General features: G+C 37.5%; 1 pseudogene across 1 annotated transcript in view; it reads left to right on the plus strand.

Moving 5' to 3' along the window:
* The first annotated feature begins 4437 nt into the window (after positions 1-4437).
* LOC143236563 (glutamate receptor ionotropic, NMDA 2A-like) overlaps positions 4438-25392 on the plus strand; it is a 49217-nt pseudogene continuing 28262 nt past the window's right edge. Inside the window, exon 1 of the transcript XR_013019586.1 lies at positions 4438-4591. The product of XR_013019586.1 is annotated as a glutamate receptor ionotropic, NMDA 2A-like (transcript). The remainder of the gene's footprint in view (positions 4592-25392) is intronic.

The following is a 25392-nucleotide window of genomic DNA, read 5'->3' on the forward strand; positions in this document are numbered from 1 at the left end:
GATTCCAAAGCGATAAAACCGTATTCGATGTATTTGTTTTTGTACTTTTGTTTGATTCCTTGCTTTTGATTCGACACATTCTCTTTTGCAGCACCAGACTTACTTAAATATACTCTTCAAAAAAAAGAAACGCAAAAGAAAAATTTTTGTTATTTTAAAGAGAAATATATGTAATAACGTTACAAGCTCAGAGTATGTGATATTACACGTGTAAAGGCACTGATTGTCAGACCAAAATGACAATAAAAGTTGTGCACTTTGAAATCGGAGGAAAACATCGGATATTTCGCCAAAACGCATTCGTGTCCAATAAATTTGTTTGAGAGATCTGCATGTTCTGCAAGTGCAACATGTGCAAAATCCCTATAAATGTGACGGGTTCTCGGTTTCCATAGCTCAGTGTTAAGCCACCGACAAGCAATACAGTTACGCCAAGACTGACTGAAGCACAACGCAACAACGCCATTGGTCATTTAGAAGCAGGCGAATCTCGATCAGATGTTGCCAGAGTTGTGAATGTCCACCCAAGCACCATTACAAGGCTATGGAATCGTCGCTAACAACATGGATCAACATGTGACCGTCCACGATCTGGTAGACCTCGTGTGACCACGCCCACACAAGATCGCTACATCTGGTTACGTCACCTTTGGAATAGGACCACCACTCCGACGTCTACTGCCTCAACCTTAACAGGGCTGCGTAGGATTTCCGATCAGACCGTACGCAACCGTCGACGAGATTCTTAGGCCCCATGTGCAACCAATCATGGTGAACGTCAACGACGTTTTTCAACATGACAACGCCCGTTCTCACACAGCCCGACTCACCACTGTCTTCTTGAGACACCACTACATCAACGTTCTTCCCTGGCCCTCCAGATCACCAGATTTAAACCCCATCGAACATCTTTGAGACGAGTTGGACCGACGTCTTCGACGGTGACAACCTCAACCGCGGACTCTACCTCAGCTTGCAGCAGCTTTGCAGGCTGAGTGGACAGCCATTCCACAGGATGTTATTCGTCATCTCATCGCTTCCATGGGCAGGAGATGCCAAGCAGTTATTGATGCTCACGGAGGGCATACTCGTTATTGACGTTGAGTGACATTACACTTCACCTAGTGAGCGTGGACTTCGTCTTTGCAGACTTTGGATGTTCAGAAGTGAATGTGCAAAGTTTCACACATGTCATAAAGAGCTACTCGGAATAAACTTGTTAACAATATGTCTCAAATTTTACCTTTTGCGTTCTTTTTTTGAAGAGTATATTTTTCCATGGATAAATGATAAAAGCTAATTCATACACGATAAGCACGAAGTTCTGCAGTTGATATAAAATTCCTACCTACAGCGTAGTAGCTGTAGCTTACAGCAGAATAAGAACGTGTTCCAGAGAGCAGTTTGATTGTTTGATGCATCATTTATGACGAACGAAGCGATTGTTGCGCCACAATTAAACTAACAGTCGAACCGTTACAGTCGAGAATGAAATTTAAGTATGAACTTCTCAGTGCTCGAGTTCAATTAAAACCATCGAATGTTTTGGAAGGTTACAGAATGTCTCTGTAGTAGCTTTTATTAACTGATGTGTTCGACTTGCTTGTAAAATCCCAAAAAAGTTGAATGTGTTTCAAAACCACCGCGGCACACCTGCCAATCTCTCGCGGCACACAGGTTGAGAATCACTGTTTTGTTATGATATTAAAGTTTAAACAATGAATCTGGAATGGGGACGTCGAAGGGAAAAGACGGGTTTGAATGAAAATTTGAATCAACTTACGAAGCGAGTCATAAAATGAGTTACAAATCAGATTAGTAGTGACTCATGATGGCAACATGGGTCTTACGAAGAGAGTCATAAAATTAGTTACAAATCAGATTAGCAGTGACTCATGATGGCAACATGGGTTTTACGAAGCGAGTCATAAAATGAATTACAAATCGGATTAGCAGTGACTCATGATGGCAACATGGGTCTTACGAAGCGAGTCATAAAATGAGTTACAAATCAGATTAGCAGCGACTCATGATGGCAACAACTTTCATCATCAGATATACCAATGACTATCATAAAAAGAGAGCCAATAAATATGTAATATTTTGATACCAAATTTATCAAATACCTCTTTTTACTTTCTTTGAGACTAATGTGTAACGCGTGTGTAAGTTAATCCGTGGTCTTCAGATATTTGGTGCAAAACAAATATGTAAAGTCTTAGCAAGTTTTGTGAGAATATGTTTCTTCTCTATTCAACTGGCTTGTGACTTCTTTTCTGATTTTTCATTAAGAAATATGGATTACTTGCAAACATTCCAGTTTGTCTGTGGTTCATTTTGTTAAAGCTGATTCCATAAAGTAAATATCTAAATGCATAGATATAATGAAGTAACTCGAATAACATTAATGAATTCTAAGTTTTTAATCTAAAAGCATAGTTTTAATATTTGTTGTGTTAATGTAATTACAATCATTTCAAACATTGCTGGATATATTCACATTTTACTTTCATTTACAATAATGCACAAGTAATATAAGTTATGACGCTAGGAAGCATGGTGGTTGGCAATGGAGTAGTTGCTATACTGGTGCAATATGTGATCGACATCTAAGCAAGTTTTGACACCCAGCTCTGTGTTACAACATCGACTTGTCTTTCATGGTTTGTTCAGTTGTTCTTTTCTCAATTTCTAATTTTGTTCCTTATGTACTTTTAAGGAAGCTGGCGTTTTGAGTTGTAGAAAATTGTAATGTTGGGCTAAGGACTCTACTAGAGTACGTGTCTGTGATTTTGTTGGTGATAAATTCGACGATAAACGAACAACATCCATCTGCTTGTCTTAAAATAATATATTTAAGAATTTTAATTATGTACAAAAATTATTTACACTATGTTTGTTTTGAATTTCTGGCAAAGCTACACGAAGGCTATCTGCGCTAGCCGTTCCTAATTTAGCAGTGTAGGACTAGAGTGAAAGCAGATAGTCATCATCAACCCAATCCATTATATATGCCTACTTCCAATAAACTTCTGTTTTTCAATATATAGGACTACTTCCAAATAATCATCTGCTTTTTTTGTCAAAGTCCACACAGGTAGATTCAATTGCTTTAGGACATCCATTGAGGACACAGAATACTCTCCTAAAATATAGAACATTTTTTATCTCACTTTAACATATCAACAGTTAAGGTATCCACTCTTACAACGATTAAACGTACGTTTTCTAACTTTTCCTTACGGAAACTCTCACTCGGCTTTACTTTTGATTCTCCTCCCGCTCTCTTCTTTTTGTCTGCTTTCTGATATTTGTACGTACATAACTTAGGCTTTCTAGAAATCTTTATATCCTCAACATCAATGATTAAAAACACAACTACCAACAACTCCGTTATTATAAAAAACTAAACAATTATGAAATAATCAGCTCACCAAATAAATTAAGTAATAGTACCTGCACCAAACATTTTTTATACCTGGCATAAGACCACTGGCTACACAGGAATAGAGGCTAACTGACATTATATACTGAAAGTATAGGTTCAAATGCAAGGTCAAAGGTTCAGTAAAGTTCATAGGTAAAGGTGGGAGTAATAAATAATTATAACTGCGAGTAATAATGTCAGAAACTAGCCAAATGAGAATTTTACATGTAAGAATTTTACATGCTCCACATGTATTCACACTCTATATCACCAGTAAAACATGTACTCCTAGTATTAATAACTTCCCAATTCTCCATCTTCGTTGGGTCTCCAATCGACTAATTATGGTAACTGTATATTTAACTAATAAATACAGCTTACTGCCTTTGCCACCAATGTTAATGCACTCAGCGTAGAAAGGATTAAATCTTTCAAGACTGACCTCCCTGCCCTCTCTTGTGAAACTTGCCCTCGAAGATCATGTTTTAGCCAACAGCTTCGTTGCCAACGGTATATGTCTCTGGTTTGTTAAATACCTTGTCGAGACAGCTAAAACCTCGTCAGTGAATGCTGTCCTCCAGTGTTACAACTGTCAAGGTTTTGGTCACACTCGTACCGCTTGTAAAGCCTCTCCACGGTGTGTTTGTTTTGAAGGTCTTTATCACATGAGTAACTGCTAGAAGTCCCGTCTGGAAACCACTTCCAGCAACTGTAATGGTAATCACGCTGCATCCTACCATGGCTGCCCCAAATATCAACAAGTATTAGATCTGAAAAATTTGAAGCTTGGTGAAGCAGCGTCCTCAGCTGGACTTTCTAGTGATTTCACCAACCTTCCTGCGACCAATACCAAGCTCGTCCAGGCGTCGCATGTCAACTACGCAGCAGCCCTGAAATCACAGAGCCCAAATGTCAATAGGACCGGAGCACAACAAACCTCGGAGACTACTCCTAAGAATCCTAGGGTCTCGATGATGCTTTTCTCGAGCGGCTGGCAACTTTTGTAGCTGATGTTGCCACCATGGAGCTCGAAAAACAATAAGAGTCGTCCTGCCAACTATTTTCCTGAATATTCCCATCTTCCAAGTTCTTCCCAGATATCAACAACCCGGATCCATACGCCATACATCACTGGATTGAAAGAAGGACCAAGGTTACCCCCAGGTAAGTATTATGGATTCTTTTCTACATATAAATATCCAAGATGACCTTTAGTTTAAGAAATATGAACTTTTTATCTCTGTAATACCCTAATTTTATCTACATTAATGACACCATGTTAAGTAGCAATCATTCTTTGTCGTTTTAAATTTTTCTGTTCCCCACTATAGACATCACCTTTGTTTTTAAACCTAACTTAAATATTAAAATTTTAAAGCCTCCCACACAGCCCCTTAACGAAACTATTTTAGCTGAAATAACCCCTTCAACTTCCCCATCACTCTAGTCTTAATTTATGTCAGCCCCACTGAGCCTCCCGACTTTGTTTTTTCACAATACGCCCTTTCTCTCAACAAACATTCCATCGCTCTTGGTGACTTAAAATCCAAGTAAAGAATAATTTTACCGCACTAACAATCGCAATGGCTTTATTATTCGTAATTGTTTACATTCGAACAATCTACTGTGTATCAATAACGAACATCCAACACACACACACACATGTTAACAATCTACTGTGTATCAATAACGAACATCAAACACACACACACATGTTAACAATCTACTGTTTATCAATAACGAACATCAAACACACATGTTAACAATCTACTGTGTATCAATAACGATCATCCAACACACACACACATGTTAACAATCTACTGTGTATCAATAACGATCATCCAACACACACACACACATGTTAACAATCTACTGTGTATCAATAACGAACATCCAACACACACACATGTTAACAATCTACTGTTTATCAATAACGATCATCCAACACACACACACATGTTAACAATCTACTGTGTATCAATAACGATCATCCAACACACACACACATCTACTGTGTTAACAATCTACTGTGTATCAATAACGATCATCCAACACACACACACATGTTAACAATCTACTGTGTATATCAATAACGATCATCCAACACACACACACATGTTAACAATCTACTGTGTATCAATAACGATCATCCAACACACACACACACATGTTAACAATCTACTGTGTATCAATAACGATCATCCAACACACACACACACATGTTAACAATCTACTGTGTATCAATAACGATCATCCAACACACACACATGTTAACAATCTACTGTGTATCAATAACGATCATCAACACACACACACATGTTAACAATCTACTGTGTATCAATAACGATCATCCAATCAACACACACACACATGTTAACAATCTACTGTGTATCAATAACGATCATCCAACACACACACATGTTAACAATCTACTGTGTATCAATAACGATCATCCAACACACACACACACATGTTAACAATCTACTGTGTATCAATAACGATCATCCAACACACACACACACTGTGTATCAATAACGATCATCAACACACACACACATGTTAACAATACTGTGTATCAATAACGATCATCCAACACACACACATGTTAACAATCTACTGTGTATCAATAACGATCATCCAACACACACACACACATGTTAACAATCTACTGTGTATCAATAACGATCATCCAACACACACATGTTAACAATCTACTGTGTATCAATAACGATCATCCAACACACACACACATGTTAACAATCTACTGTGTATCAATAACGATCATCCAACACACACACACACATGTTAACAATCCTACTGTGTATCATCAATAACGATCATCCAACACACACACACACATGTTAACAATCTACTGTGTATCAATAACGATCATCCAACACACACACACATGTTAACAATCTACTGTGTATCAATAACGATCATCCAACACACACACACATGTTAACAATCTACTGTGTATCAATAACGATCATCCAACACACACACACATGTTAACAATCTACTGTGTATCAATAACGATCATCCAACACACACACACACATGTTAACAATCTACTGTGTATCAATAACGATCATCCAACACACACACACATATGTTAACAATCTACTGTGTATCAATAACGATCATCAACACACACACACATGTTAACAATCTACTGTGTATCAATAACGATCATCAACACACACACACACATGTTAACAATCTACTGTGTATCAATAACGATCATCCAACACACACACACATGTTAACAATCTACTGTGTATCAATAACGATCATCGTAACAACATCAGTAACACACACACACATGTTAACAATCTACTGTGTATCAATAACGATCATCCAACACACACACACACATGTTAACAATCTACTGTGTATCAATAACGATCATCCAACACACACACACACACTACTGTGTATCAGTAACGATCATCCAACACACACACATGTTAACAATCTACTGTGTATCAATAACGATCATCCAACACACACACACACATGTTAACAATCTACTGTGTATCAATAACGATCATCCAACACACACACACATGTTAACAATCTACTGTTTATCAATAACGATCATCAACACACACACACACATGTTAACAATCTACTGTGTATCAATAACGATCATCCAACACACACACACATGTTAACAATCTGCTGTGTGTATCAATAACGATCATCAACACACACACACACATGTTAACAATATCTGCTGTGTATCAATAACGATCATCCAACACACACACACACATGTTAACAATCTACTGTGTATCAATAACGAACATCCAACACACACACACATGTTAACAATCTACTGTGTATCAATAACGATCATCACACACATGTTACACACCATCCACACACATGTTAACAATCTGCTGTGTATCAATAACGATCATCCAACACACACACACATGTTAACAATCTACTGTGTATCAATAACGATCATCCAACACACACACACACATGTTAACAATCTGCTGTGTATCAATAACGATCATCCAACACACACACACATGTTAACAATCTACTGTGTATCAATAACGATCATCCAACACACACACACATGTTAACAATACTGTGTATCAATAACGATCATCCAACACACACACACATAAACAATCTACTGTGTATCAATAACGATCATCCAAACACACACATAACACATGTTAACAATCTACTGTGTATCAATAACGATCATCAATAACACACACACACATATGTTAACAATCTACTGTGTATCAATAACGATCATCCAACACACACACACATGTTAACAATCTACTGTGTATCAATAACGATCATCCAACACACATGTTAACACACATGTTACACATCCATCTACTGTGTATCAATAACGATCATCAACACACACACACACATGTTAACAATCTACTGTGTATCAATAACGATCATCAACACACACACACACATGTTAACAATCTACTGTGTATCAATAACGATCATCAACACACAACACACAAATGTTAACAATCTACTGTGTATCAATAACGATCATCAACACACACACACAAATTTAACAATCTGCTGTGTATCAATAACGATCATCATCACACACACACATGTTAACAATCTGCTACTGTGTATCAATAACGATCATCCAACACACACACACACATGTTAACAATCTACTGTGTATCAATAACGATCATCCAACACACACATGTTAATATCTACTGTGTATGTTAACAATCTACTGTGTATCAATAACGATCATCCAACACACACACACATGTTAACAATCTACTGTGTATCAATAACGATCATCCAACACACACACACACAACACAATCTACTGTGTATCAATAACGATCATCAACACACACACACACACATGTTAACAATCTACTGTGTATCAATAACGATCATCCAACACACGCACACATGTTAACAATCTACTGTGTATCAATAACGATCACTGTGTATCATGTTAACAATCATGTATCAATAACGATCACACACACACACACATTGTTAACAATCTGCTGTGTATCAATAACGATCATCCAACACACACACACATGTTAACAATCTGCTGTGTATCAATAACGATCATCAACACGCACACATGTTAACAATCTGCTGTGTATCAATAACAGACATCAATAACACAGCACACACACATATGTTAACAATCTACTGTGTAATCAATAACGATCATCCAACACACACACACATGTTAACAATCTACTGTGTATCAGTAACGATCATCCAACACACACACATGTTAACAATCTACTGTGTATCAATAACGATCCATCACACACACACACATGTTAACAATCTACTGTGTATCAATAACGATCATCAACACACACACACATGTTAACACAATCTACTGTGTATCAATAACGATCATCCAACACACACATGTTAACAATCTACTGTGTATCAATGTTACACACATGTTAACAATACTGTGTATCAATAACGATCATCCACACACGCACACACATGTTAACAATCTACTGTGTATCAATAACGATCATCCACACACACACACATGTTAACAATCTACTGTGTATCAATAACGATCATCCAACACACACACACATGTTAACAATCTACTGTGTATCAATAACGATCATCCAACACACACACACATGTTAACAATCTACTGTGTATCAATAACGATCATCCAACACACACACACACATGTTAACAATCTACTGTGTATCAATAACGATCATCATCCAACACATGTTAACAATCTACTGTGTATCAATAACGATCACAACACACATCTACTGTGTATCAATAACGATCATCCAACACACACACATACATGTTAACAATCTACTGTGTATCAATAACGATCATCCAACACACACACATATTAACAATCTACTGTGTATCAATAACGATCATCCAAGCACACACACATGTTAACAATCTACTGTGTATCAATAACGATCATCCAACACACACACGCATGTTAACAATCTACTGTGTGTAACGATCATCCAACACACACGATCATCTGCTACTGTGTATCAATAACGATCATCCAACACACACACACATGTTAACAATCTACTGTGTATCAATAACGATCATCCAACACACACACACATGTTACACATCTACTGTGTATCAATAACGATCATCAACACACACACATGTTAACAATCTACTGTGTATCAATAACGATCATCCAACACACACACACATGTTAACAATCTACTGTGTATCAATAACGATCAATAACAATCATCCAAATCACAACACACACACATGTTAACAATCTACTGTGTATCAATAACGATCATCCAAACACACACACATGTTAACAATCTACTGTGTATCAATAACGATCATCCAACACACACACACACACAATAACAATCACACTGTGTATCAATAACGATCATCAACACACACACACATGTTAACAATCTACTGTGTATCAATAACGATCATCCAACACACACACACATGTTAACAATCTACTGTGTATCAATAACGATCATCAAACACACACACACATGTTAACAATCTGCTGTGTATCAATAACGATCATCCAACACACACACACACACACATGTTAACAATCTGCTGTGTATCAATAACGATCATCACACACACACACATGTTAACAATCTACTGTGTATCAATAACGATCATCCAACACACACACACACGCATACATGTTAACAATCTACTGTGTATCAATAACGATCATCAACATACACACACATGTTAACAATCTACTGTGTATCAATAACGATCATCCAACAACACACACACACATGTTAACAATCTACTGTGTATCAATAACGATCATCCAACATCGCACACACACACACATGTTAACAATCTACTGTGTATCAATAACGATCATCAACACACACACACATGTTAACAATCTACTGTGTATCAATAACGATCATCCAACACACACACACATGTTAACAATCTACTGTGTATCAATAACGATCATCCAACACACACACACACATGTTAACAATCTACTGTGTATCAATAACGATCATCCAACACACACACACATGTTAACAATCTACTGTGTATCAATAACGATCATCCAACACACACACACACATGTTAACAATCTACTGTGTATCAATAACGATCATCCAACACACACACACATGTTAACAATCTACTGTGTATCAATAACGATCATCCAACACACACACATGTTAACAATCTACTGTGTATCAATAACGATCATAACAACACACACACACATGTTAACAATCTACTGTGTATCAATAACGATCATCCAACACACACACACACATGTTAACAATCTACTGTCAGTAACGATCATCAATAACGATCATACCAACACACACACACGATCATCAACACACACACGCACGTATTTAACAATCTACTGTGTATCAATAACGATCATCCAACACACACACACATGTTAACAATCTACTGTGTATCAATAACGATCATCCAACACACACACACATGTTAACAATCTACTGTGTATCAATAACGATCATCCAACACACACACACATGTTAACAATCTACTGTGTATCAATAACGATCATCCAACACACACACACATGTTAACAATCTACTGTGTATCAATAACGATCATCCAACACACACACACATGTTAACAATCTACTGTGTATCAATAACGATCATCCAACACACACACACATGTAAACAATCTACTGTGTATCAATCAGTAACGATCATCCAACACACACACACATGTTAACAATCTGCTGTATTATCAGTAACGATCAATCTACTGTTAACAATCAATAATAATCATCCACACACACACACACATGTTAACAATCTACTGTGTATCAATAACGATCATCCAACACACACACACACATGTTAACAATCTACTGTGTATCAATAACGATCATCCAACACACACACACATGTGTAAGTAACGATCATCTACTGTGTATCAATAACGATCATCCAATAACACATCAAACACATGTTAACAATCTACTGTGTATCAATAACGATCATCCCACACACACACACATGTTAACAATCTACTGTGTATCAATAACGATCATCCAAACACACACACATGTTAACAATCTACTGTGTATCAATAACGATCATCCAACAACACACACGCACGATGTTAACAATCTGCACTGTGTATCAATAACGATCATCCAACACACACACATACATGTTAACAATCTACTGTGTATCAATAACGATCATCAACACACACACGCATGTTAACAATCTACTGTGTATCAATAACGATCATCCAACACACACACATGTTAACAATCTATCTACTGTCTACTGTGTATCAATAACGATCATCCAACACACACACATAACAATCTACTGTGTATCAATAACGATCACACACACACGCATGTTAACAATCTACTGTGTATCAATAACGATCATCAACACACACACACATGTTAACAATCTACTGTGTATCAATAACGATCATCCAACACACACACACATGTTAACAATCTGCTGTGTATCAATAACGATCATCCAACACACACACACATGTTAACAATCTACTGTGTATCAATAACGATCATCCAACACACACACATGTTAACAATCTGCTGTGTATCAATAACGATCATCCAACACACACACACATGTTAACAATCTACTGTGTATCAATAACGATCATCAACACACACACACAATCTGCTGTGTATCAATAACGATCATCAAACACATGTTAACAATCTACTGTGTATCAGTAACGATAATCCACACACATCATCAACGCACACACATGTTAGCAATCTGCTGTGTATCAAGTAACGATCATCCAACACACACACACATGTTAACAATCTACTGTGTATCAATAACGATCATCAACACACACACACATGTTAACAATCTACTGTGTATCAATAACGATCATCCAACACACACACACATATGTTAACAATCTGCTGTGTATCAATAACGATCATCAGTAACGATCATCCACACACACACACGTATTAACACAATCTGCTGTGTATCAATAACGATCATCCAACACGCACGTGTTAACAATCTGCTGTGTATCAATAACGAACATCATCCACGCACGCACATGTTAACAGAATCTGCTGTGTACATCAATAACGATCATCCAACACACACACACATGTTAACAATCTACTGTGTATCAATAACGATCATCCACACACACACACATGTTAACAATCTACTGTGTATCAATAACGATCATCCACGCACACACACATGTTAACAATCTACTGTGTATCAATAACGATCATCCAACACACACACACATGTTAACAATCTACTGTGTATCAATAACGATCATCCAACACACACACACACATGTTAACAATCTGCTGTGTATCAATAACGATCATCCACACACACATGTGTTAACAATCTGCTGTGTCAATCAATAACGACATGTTGACATCTGTGTATCAATAACACACACGCACATGTTAACAATCTGCTGTTGTATCAGTAACGATCATCCAACACACACATGTTAACAATCTGCTGTGTATCAGTAACGATCATCCAACACACACACACATGTTAACAATCTGCTGCATTGTATCAATAACGATCATCCACACGCACACACATGTTAACAATCTGCTGTGTATCAGTAACGATCATCCAACACACACACACATGTTAACAATCTACTGTGTATCAATAACGATCATCCACACACACACACGTGTTAACAATCTACTGTTGTATCAATAACGATCATCCAACACACACACATGTTAACAATCTACTGTGTTATCAATAACGATCATCCAACATCACATCACACACACATGTTAACAATCTACTGTGTATCAATAACGATCATCAACACACACACACACATGTTAACAATCTACTGTGTATCAATAACGATCATCAACACACACACACATGTTAACAATCTACTGTGTATCAATAACGATCATCATCCACACACACACACATGTTAACAATCTACTGTGTATCAGTAACGATCATCCAACACACACACACATGTTAACAATCTACTGTGTATCAATAACGATCATCAACACACACACACATGTTAACAATCTACTGTGTATCAATAACGATCATCCAACACACACACACACATGTTAACAATCTACTGTGTATCAGTAACGATCATCCAACACACACACACATGTTAACAATCTACTGTGTATCAATAACGATCATCCAACACACACACACATGTTAACAATCTACTGTGTATCAGTAACGATCATCCAACACATACACACATGTTAACAATCTGCTGTGTATCATCATAACGATCATCTGTGTATCAGTAACGATCACACACACACATGTTAACAATCTACTGTGTATCAATAACGATCATCCAACACACACATGTTAACAATCTACTGTGTATCAATAACGATCATCCACACACACACACATGTTAACAATCTACTGTGTATCAATAACGATCATCCAACACACACGCACACTGTGTTAACAATCTACTGTGTATCAATAACGATCATCCACACACACACATGTTAACAATCTGCTGTGTATCAATAACGATCATCCAACACGCACACACATGTTAACAATCTACTGTGTATCAGTAACGATCATCCAGCACACACATCACATCATAACGATCATTACACATCTACTGTGTATCAATAACGATCATCCAGCACACACGCACATGTTAACAGTCTGCTGTGTATCAATAACGATCATCCACACACACACAATCACTGTGTTAACAATCTACTGTGTATCAATAACGATCATCCAACACACACACACATGTTAACAATCTACTGTGTATCATCATAACGATCATCCAACACACACACACATGTTAACAATCTGCTGTGTATCAATAACGATCATCATCACACACACACATGTTAACAATCTACTGGTGTATCAATAACGATCATCATGTTAACAGTAACGATCATAACGATCATCCACACACACACATGTTAACAATCTGCTGTGTATCAGTAACGATCATCAACACACACACACATGTTAACAATCTACTGTGTATCAATAACGATCATCTGCTGTACTGTTATCAATAACGATCATCCAACACACACACATAATTACTGTAACGATCATCCAGCACACGCACTGTGTTAACGATCATCCAACGATCATCCACACACACATGTTAACAATCTGCTGTGTATCAGTAACGATCATCATCCAACAATCTGCTGTGTACACACACACACACATGTTAACAATCTGCTGTTGTATCAGTAACGATCATCCAACACACACATGTTAACAATCTGCTGTATCAATAACGTCATCCAACACACACACGCACGTGTTAACAATCTGCTGTATCAATAACGATCATCCAACACACACATGTTAACAATCTACTGTGTATCAATAACGATCATCCAACACACACACACATGTTAACAATCTGCTGTGACATCAGTAACGATCATCCAACACACACACACATGTTAACAATCTACTGTGTATCAATAACGATCATCCAGCACACACACGCATGTTAACAATCTGCTGTGTATGTGTATCAACATGTTAACGATCATCCAATCCAGCACACACACATGTTAACAATCTACTGTGTATCAATAACGATCATCCAACACACACACGCATGTTAGCAATCTACTGTTGTATCAATAACGATCATCCAACACACACACATGTTAACAATCTACTGTGTATCAATAACGATCATCCACACACACACACATGTTAACAATCTACTGTTAATCAATAACGATCACACGCACGTGTTACAATCTGCTGTGTATCAGTAACGATCATCAACACACGCACATGTTAACAATCTGCTGTGTATCAATAACGATCATCCAACACACACGCACGTGTTAACAATCTACTGTGTATCAATAACGATCATCCAACACGCATGTTGACATGTCTGCACCTCTGTGTATCAGTAACGATCATCCAGCACGCACGCACATCTACTGTGTATCAGTAACAGTCTCACTAACAATCTCTGTGTGTATCAGTAACGATCATCAAACACGCATGTTAACATCTGTTAACAGCACTGCTGTGTATCAGTAACGATCATCCATAACACACACAGCACATACATGTTAACAATCTACTGTGTATCAAGTAACGATCATCCAACACACACACACATGTTAACAATCTGCTGTGTATCAATAACGATCATCCAAACACACACACACATGTTAACAATCTACTGTGTATCAATAACGATCATCCAACACACACACACATGTTAACAATCTACTGTGTATCAATAACGATCATCAACACACACACATACATGTTAACAATCTACTGTGTATCAGTAACGATCATCCAGCACACACACACACATGTTAACAATCTGCTGTGTATCAGTAACGATCATCCAACACACACACACACATGTTAACAATCTGCTGTGTATCAGTAACGATCATCAACACACACATGTTAACAATCTGCTGTTGTATCATCATAACGATCATCCACACACACACGCACGCACATGTTAACAATCTACTGTGTATCAATAACGATCATCCACACACACACATGTTAATAATCTACTGTGTATCAATAACGAACATCCAACACACACACACATGTTAACAATCTACTGTAACGATCATCACGCATGTTAACGATCATCATCAAACACACACACACACATGTTAACAATCTACTGTGTATCAATAACGATCATCCAACGCACACACACATGTTAATATCTACTGTGTATCAATAACGATCATCCAACAACACACACACATATGTTAACAATCTACTGTGTATCAATAACGATCATCCAACACACACGCACATGTTAACAGTCTGCTGTGTATCATAACGATCATCAACGCACACACACATGTTAACAGTCTACTGTGTATCAATAACGATCATCCACGCACACATGTTAACAATCTGCTGTGTATCAGTAACGATCATCCAACACACACATGTTAACAATCAACGCACTATCTGTGTATCAATAACGATCATCAGCAACACATACACACGCATGTTAACAATCTACTGTGTATCAATAACGATCATCCAACACACACACACACATGTTAACAATCTACTGTATCAATAACGATCATCCCAACACACACACATGTTAACAATCTACTGTGTATCAATAACGATCATCCAACACACACACACATATGTTAACAATCTACTGTGTATCAATAACGATCATCCAACACACACACACACATGTTAACAATCTACTGTGTATCAATAACGATCATCCAACACTGTGTACATCAGTAACGATCATCAAACAATCTACTGTGTATCAATAACGATCATCCAAATCAACACATGCATCAATAACGATCATACGCACGCATGTTAACACAATCATAACGATCATATCTGCTGTGTATCAATAACGATCATCCAACACACACACATATGCATTAACAATCTACTGTGTATCAATAACGATCATCCACACACACACACATGTTAAAGCAAATCTACTGTGTATCAATAACGAACATCATCTGTGGCACACACACACGCATGTTAACAATCTACTGTGTATCAATAACGATCATCACAACACACATGTTAACAATCTGCTGTATTATCATACGATTCCAACACAATCTACTGTGTATCAATAACGATCATCCAACGCACACACATAACATGCAGTGTATTAACAATCTACTGTGTATCAATAACGATCATCCAACAGCAACACACACACACACGCATGTTAACAATCTACTGTGTATCAATAACGATCATCAACACACACACGCACATGTTAACAATCTACTGTGTATCAATAACGATCATCCAACACACACACACACATGTTAACAATCTACTGTGTATCAATAACGATCATCCAACACACACATAACGATCATCAGTAACGATCAACACACACGCATGTTAACAGTCTGCTGTGTATCAATAACGATCATCCAACATCACAACACACACACATGTTAACAATCTACTGTGTATCAATAACGATAACATCCAACACACCAACACACACATATTAACACACATGTTAACAATCTACTGTGTATCAATAACGATCATCCAAACACACACACATATTTAATATAACGATCATAACACACACATGTTAACAATCTACTGTGTATCAATAACGATCATCCAACACACACACACATGTTAACAATCTACTGTGTGTATCAATAACGATCATCAACACACACACATGTTAACAATCTACTGTGTATCAATAACGATCATCCAACACACACACACACATCAATAACGATCAGCACAATCTACTGTGTATCAATAACGATCATCAAACACACACACACATGTTAACAATCTACTGTGTATCAATAACGATCATCCAACACACACGTGTTAACATGTTAACAATCTACTGTGTATCAATAACGATCATCCAGCACACACACACATGTTAACAATCTACTGTGTATCAATAACGATCATCCACAACACATCAGTAACATCATCCAGCACACACACACACATGTTAACAATCTACTGTGTATCAGTAACGATCATCCAACACACACACATATCAATAACGATCATCAACCACACACACATGTTAACAATCTACTGTGTACAATCTGCTGTGTATCAATAACGATCATCCAACACACACACACATGTTAACAATCTACTGTATCATTAACAACATCTACTGTGTTAACAATCTACTGTAACGATCATCCAACACACACACACACATGTTAACAATCTGCTGTGTATCAGTAACGATCATCCAACACACACGCACATGTTAACAATCTGCTGTGTATCAATAACGATCATCCAACGCACGCACATGTTAACAATCTACTGTGTATCAATAACGATCATCCATCAGTAACGCACACACACACATGTTAACAATCTACTGTGTATCAGTAACGATCATCCAACACACACACGTGTTAACAATCTGCTGTATATCAATAACGATCATCCAGCACACACACGTATTAACAATCTGCTGTGTATCAATAACGATCATCCAACACACACACATCATACTGTTATGTATCAATAACGACATCAACACACACATGTTAACAATCTACTGTGTATCAATAACGATCATCATCCACACACACACATGTTAACAATCTACTGTGTATCAATAACGATCATCCAACACACACATACATGTTAACAATCTACTGTGTCAGCGATCATCAATAACGATCATCCAACACACACACACATGTTAACAATCTACTGTGTATCAATAACGATCATCAACACACACATGTTAACAGTCTGCTGTGTATCAATAACGATCATCCAACGCACGCACATGTTAACAATCTGCTGTGTATCAATAACGATCATCCACACACACACGCATGTTAACAATCTACTGTGTATCAATAACGATCATCCAACACACACGTGTTAACAATCTGCTTATGTATCAGTAACGATCATCCAACACACACACATGTTAACAATCTACTGTGTATCAATAACGATCATCAACACACACACACACATGTTAACAATCTACTGTGTATCAATAACGATCATCAACACACACACACACATGTTAACAATCTACTGTGTATCAATAACGATCATCCAACACACACACATTGGCAAACAGTCTACTGTGTATCAATAACGATCATCCAACACACACACATGTTAAACATCAATAACGATCATGCACACACATGTTAACAATCTGCTGATCATAACGAGCACGCACGCACGTGTTAACAATCTGCTGTGTATCAGTAACGATCATCCAAGCACGCACGTATTTAACAATCTGCTGTATCAATAACGATCATCAACACGCACACACACATGTTAACAATCTGCTGTATCAGTAACGATCATCCACGACATCACACACGCACATGTTAACAATCTACTGTGTATCAATAACGATCATCCACACACACACACAATGTTAACAATCTACTGTGTATCAATAACGATCATCAACACACACAGCACACATGTTAACAATCTACTGTGTATCAGTAACGATCATCAACACACACACATGTTAACAATCTACTGTGTATCAATAACGATCATCCAACACACACACACATGTTAACAATCTGCTGTGTATCAATAACGATCATCCAACACACACACACATGTTAACAATCTACTGTGTATCAGTAACGATCATCCAACACACACACACACATGTTAACAATCTACTGTTTGTATCAATAACGATCACACACACACACGCACATGTAACAACATGTTAACAATCTACTGTGTATCAATAACGATCATCAAACACACGCACAATCTACTGTTAACAATCTACTGTGTATCAATAACGATCATCCAACACACACACACGTATTTAACAATCTACTGTGTATCAATAACGATCATCCAAACACACACACACATGTTAACAATCTGCTGTTATCAATAACGATCATCCAGCACACGCACACATGTTAACAATCTACTGTGTATCAATAACGATCATCCAACACACACACATCTACATCATGTTAATCAACACACAATGTTATCTGTGTATCAGTAACGATCATCCAACACACACACATGTTGACAATCTGCTGTTGTATCAGTAACGATCATCAACACACACACATGTTAACAATCTACTGTGTGTATCAAGTAACGATCATCCAACACACACACATGTTAACAATCTGCTGTGTATCAATAACGATCATCCAACACACACACATGTTAACAATCTGCTGTGTATCAATAACGATCATCAACACACACACACGTTAACAATCTACTGTTATCAGTAACGATCTACTGTGTCTATCAATAACGATCATCCAACACACACACACAATACACACATGCACGTTGACAATCTGCTGTGTATCAATACGATCATCCAACACGCACAACACAACTGCACTGGTAACAGTAACGATCATCAACACGCACACGTTAACGATCTGCAATAACGATCATCCAACACACACACACGTATTTAACGATCTGCTGTGTATCAGTAACGATCATCCAACACACACACACATGTTAACAATCTACTGTGTATCAATAACGATCATCAAACACACACACATGTTAACAATCTACTGTGTATCAATAACGATCATCAAACACACACACACACATGTTAACAATCTGCTGTGTATCAATAACGATCATCACACACACACACACATGTTAACAATCTGCTGTGTATCAATAACGATCATCACACACACACATGTTAACAATCTACTGTGTAATCAGTAACGATCATCCAACACACACACACATGTATCAAACAATCTACTGTGTATCAATAACGATCATCAATAACACACAGCACGCACGCATGTTAACAGATCTGCTGTGTATCAGTAACGATCATCCAACACACACACACACATGTTAACAATCTACTGTGTATCAATAACGATCATCCAACACACACACATGTTAACAATCTACAATCTGCTGTTAACAATCAATAACGATCATCCAACACACGCACACATGTTAACAATCTACTGTGTATCAATAACGATCATCACCACACACACACACATGTTAACAATCTACTGTGTATCAATAACGATCATCAGCACACACACACACATGTTAACAATCTACTGTGTATCAATAACGATCATCAACACACACACACACACATGTTAACAATCTACTGTGTATCAATAACGATCATCCACACACACACACATGTTAACAATCTACTGTGTATCAGTAACGATCATCCAACACACACACGCACATGTTAACAATCTGCACTGTATCAACATCATCCAATAACGATCATCCAACACACACACACATAACGATCATGTTAATTCTACTGTGTATCAATAACGATCATCCAACACACACACATGTTAACAATCTACTGTGTATCAATAACGATCATCCACACACACACATGTTAACATCTACTGTGAGTCATCAATAACGATCATCCAACACACACACATGTTAACAATCTGCTGTGTATCAATAACGATCATCCAACACACACACATGTTAACAATCTACTGTGTATCAATAACGATCATCCAACACACACACACATGTTAACAATCTACTGTGTATCAATAACGATCATCAACACACACACACATGTTAACAATCTACTGTGTATCAATAACGATCATCCAACACACACACACTGTTATAAGCAATCTACTGTGTATCAATAACGATCATCCAACACACACGTGTTAACACTGTATTACGCATGTTAACAATCTACTGTGTATCAATAACGATCATCCAACACACACACACATGTTAACAATCTACTGTGTATCAGTAACGATCATCCAACACACACACATATTAACAAGTCTACTGTGTATCATAACGATCATCCAACACACACACATGTTAACAATCTGCTGTGTATCAATAACGATCATCCAGCACACACACATGTTAACGCACAACGTCCAACACACACAATCTAACAGTCTGTGTATCAATAACGATCATCCAACACACACACGTATTTAACAATCTACTGTGTATCAATAACGATCATCCACGCACACACACATGTTAACAATCTGCTGTGTATCAATAACGATCATCCAACACACACACATCCAACAGCACACATAACAATCTACTGTGTATCAATAACGATCATCCAGCACACACGCACACAATCTACTGTGTATCAATAACGATCATCCAACACACACACACATGTTAACAATCTACTGTGTATCAATAACGATCATCCAACACACACACATGTTAACAATCTGCTGTGTATCAATAACGAACACATCCAACACACACACACGCACAGTCTACTGTGTATCAATAACGATTAACAATCTACTGTGTATCAATAACGACATCAACACACACACACATGTTAACAATCTACTGCACAATCTAACACTGCTGTATCAGTAACGATCATCCAACACACACACGCATGTTAACAATCTACTGTGTATCAGTAACGATCATCCACACACACACACACATATGTTAACAATCTACTGTGTATCAATAACGATCATCAACACACACACGTGTTAACAATCTGCTGTGTATCATAACGATCATCCAACACACACATGTTAACTGTGTGTATCAGTAACGATCATCCAACACACACACACATTGTTAAGCAATCTACTGTGTATCAAGTAACGATCATCCAACACACACACACATGTTAACAATCTACTGTGTATCAATAACGATCATCCAAACACACACACATGTTAACAATCTGCTGTGTATCAATAACGATCATCCAACACACACACACATGTTAACAATCTACTGTGTATCAATAACGATCATCCAACACACACACGCATCAAAAGCACAATCTACTGTGTATCAATAACGATCATCCAACAACACACACACATGTGTAACAATCTACTGTGTATCAATAACGATCATCCACACACACACACATGTTAACAATCTACTGTGTCATCAATAACGATCATCCAACACACACACACACATAACGATCACAACACGCACTGTGTAACAATCTGCTGTGTATCATAACGATCATCAACCAACACACTGTTGACAATCTACTGTTACATAACGATCATCCAACAGCGTGTTAACAATCTACTGTGTATCAATAACGATCATCCAACACACACACACACATGTTAACAATCTACTGTGTATCAATAACGATCATCCAACACACACACACATGTTAACAATCTACTGTGTATCAATAACGATCATCCAACACACACACACATGTTAACAATCTACTGTGTATCAATAACGATCATCCAACACACACACACATGTTAACAATCTACTGTGTATCAGTAACGATCATCCACACACACACACACACATAACGTAACAGTTAACAATCTACTGTGTATCAATAACGATCATCCAACACACACACACATGTTAACAATCTACTGTGTATCAATAACGATCATCCAACACACACACACACATCATGTTAACAATCTACTGTGTATCAATAACGATCATCCAACACACACACACATGTTAACAATCAACACTGTGTATCAATACACGATCATCCACGATCATCAACACACACACATGTTAACAATCTACTGTGTATCAATAACGATCATCCAACACACACACATAAAGTTAACAATCTACTGTGTATCAGTAACGATCATCCAACGCACACATGTTAAAACAATCTACTGTGTGTAGTAACGATCATCCATTGGCAACACACACGCATGTTAACAATCTGCTGTGTATCAATAACGATCATCCAACACACACACACATGTTAACAATCTGCTGTGTATCAGTAACGATCATCCCATACGCACACGCACGTACATGTTAACAATCTGCTGTGTATCAATAACGATCATCCACGCACACACACACACGTCTGCTGTTATCAGTAACGATCATCAAGCACACACGTGTTATCAATCGATCTGTAGTATCAGTAACGATCACACACACATGTTAACAATCTACTGTGTATCAATAACGATCATCCAGCACGCACACACATGTTAACAATCTGCTGTGTATCAATAACGATCATCCAACACACACACGCATGTTAACAATCTACTGTGTATCAGTAACGATCATCCAACACACACACACACATGTTAACAATCTGCTGTGTATCAGTAACGATCATCCACACACACGTTAACACATCAATAACGATCATAGCACACACATGTTAACAATCTGTGTATCAGTAACGATCATCCAGCACACACACATGTTAACAATCTACTGTGTATCAATAACGATCATCCAAACACACACACACGTGTTAACAATCTACTGTGTAATCAACATACACGATAACATCCAACAACACATCCGCATGTTGGCAATCTGCTGTATCAATAACGATCATCCAACGTAACGATCATCACAGCACGCACTGTTCAGTAACGAAGATCTGCTGTTAACAACATCAGTTAACAATATAACGATCATCCAACGCACACACACTACTGTGTTAACAATCTACTGTGTATCAATAACGATCATCCACACACACACACACATGTTAACAATCTCTGTGTATGTAACAGAACATGTGCTGTGTATCAATAACGACATCAACACACACGTATTAACGATCTACTGTGTATCAATAGCGATCATCCACACACACACATGTTAACAATCTACTGTGTATCAGTAACGATCATCACACAGCACACACAACTGTGTATCAGTAACGATCATCACACACACAATCACGTATTTGACAATCTACTGTGTATCAATAACGATCATCCAACACACACGCATGTTAACAATCTGCTGTGTATCAATAACGATCATCCAGCACGCACGCACGCATGTTAACAGTCTGCTGTGTATCAATCAGCGATCATCCAACACACACACGTGTTAACAATCTGCTGTTGTATCAGTAACGATCATCCACACACACACACATGTTAACAATCTACTGTGTATCAATAACGATCATCCAACACACACACATGTTAACAATCTACTGTGTATCAATAACGATCATCCAACACACACATGTTAACAATCTGCTGTGTATCAGTAACGATCATCAACACACACACACGTATGTTGACAATCTACTGTGTATCAGTAACGATCATCAACACACACACACATGTTAACAATCTACTGTGTATCAATAACGATCATCCAACACACGCACACATGTTGGTGATCTACTGTGTATCAATAACGATCATCCAACACACACACACTGTGTTAACAATCTGCTGTTAATGACAATCAATAACGATCATCATGAACACACAGCGCATGTTAACAATCTACTGTGTGTATCAATAACGATCATCCAACGCACACACACATGTTAACAATCTACTGTGTATCAATAACGATCATCCAACACACACACACATGTTAACAATCTACTGTGTATCAATAACGATCATCAACACACACACACATGTTAACAATCTA

This window comes from Tachypleus tridentatus, chromosome 13 (genome assembly GCF_004210375.1).
Source record: "Tachypleus tridentatus isolate NWPU-2018 chromosome 13, ASM421037v1, whole genome shotgun sequence".
Taxonomy (NCBI): domain Eukaryota; kingdom Metazoa; phylum Arthropoda; class Merostomata; order Xiphosura; family Limulidae; genus Tachypleus; species Tachypleus tridentatus.